Source organism: Chlorocebus sabaeus, chromosome 12, assembly GCF_047675955.1.
Source record: "Chlorocebus sabaeus isolate Y175 chromosome 12, mChlSab1.0.hap1, whole genome shotgun sequence".
NCBI classification, from domain to species: domain Eukaryota; kingdom Metazoa; phylum Chordata; class Mammalia; order Primates; family Cercopithecidae; genus Chlorocebus; species Chlorocebus sabaeus.
Window position 1 is genome coordinate 83,055,829 of NC_132915.1, and position 1,592 is coordinate 83,057,420.

Consider the following 1,592-nt stretch of genomic DNA (forward strand, 5'->3'; position numbering starts at 1 on the left):
TTTATCGGAAAGTTAACTTTAGAGATTTCTGGATATTTAGGACATGGCAATGTAAATACAGTTTATACATGTATTGTACACTTGAAGATGGCTATGAGAGCAGATTTCAGAATTGTCACCACAGGATTGGAAGCATGTGGCGTGATAAATATTAATTAGTTTGACTTAATTCCCAATGAGTATATAATTCATATATATATTATATGTATACATATATATTATATATATACATATAGTTTTCTTACTTTAATGAATCTGGTAAAAATATTACATTACCAACAAAAATGATAATGAAAGAAAGATATACACTAAAAGAAAATGCAGCATTAATAGGGCTGATCTGCATTTCATGTGTATTGATTTACCACCTGGATATTTTGATCTGTATCTGAAGTTCTCTCCAGCTTGCCCTTCAATATTGTAGATGCATTGGTTGCTCTGTTGACCCCAAGTTGTCTACCTGCATGTCACCCAATCAGCTTCAGCTACTTTATGTAGTGCTCTCATGGTTTCTATAGCATCTCTCTTCATAAGAAAGAAGCAACTATTCCAAGACATGCAGTGGGACATTCCCCTTCCAACTCTTTCTCCAAAGTTTACCAAGTGCTCATCACTGGCAAGGGGGGCAACCTCCAACTTTAGGTTAGAGTATATGAGATTCTACTGTATAAACTTTATATACTTTAAGGAAGTATGCATTTTGGGGGAAATAGGCTGCAAACTTGATTACTACCAACATGTGTAGTCATCCTTTTTGCAAGTTGAAATGAATGATTTTTTAATTAATTGATTCTTTTATATTAATTATATTTACTTTGTTTCTTCATCAGTGTGAGACTTCTTTTCAGACTGATAACTTGAAAGTGTGATGATATTCTTCAAGCAGTTTGGATGACTGAATGATATTTAGGAATTGATTTAGGAGAGCCTGCTGAAAGCAGAAAGACTAGATATTTTATACCCTTGCAGGTTTTGGTCAAGCGTTCAGGCGTCAGGTGGGGTGTGGTGGCTCATGCCTGTAATCTCAACACTTTTAGGAGGCCAAGGTGGGTGGATTGCTTGAGCCCAGGGGTTCAAGGCCAGCCTGGGCAACATGTGAAACCCAGTCTCTACAAAAAATACAAAAAATTAAATAGTTGGGTGTGGTGGCAGATGCCTGTAGTCCCAGCTACTGTGGGAGCTGAGGCAGGAGGATTGCTTGAGCCTGGGAGGTTGAGGCTGCAGTGAGCCATGGTCATGCCACTGCACTTTAGCCTGGGCAACAGAGTAAGACCATGTCTCAAAAAAAAAAAGTGGTGTATATACACAATGGAAAACCATTAAGTCTTTAAAAAACACAACAGGAAATTCTGTCATTTACAGCAACATGGATGAACCTAAAAGACATTATTTGGAGTAACATAAGCCAGGCACAGAGACAGATATATGACTTCACTTACATGTAGAATGTACAAAAGCTGAACTCATAGAATTAAAAAGGTGGTTGCTAATGGCTGGTGGGAGGTGGTTGCATGGAGAAAGGGGAGATGTTGGTCAGTGGGTACAAAGTTGCAGTTAGGAGGCATAAGTTCTGGTGTTCTTTTGTACAGCAG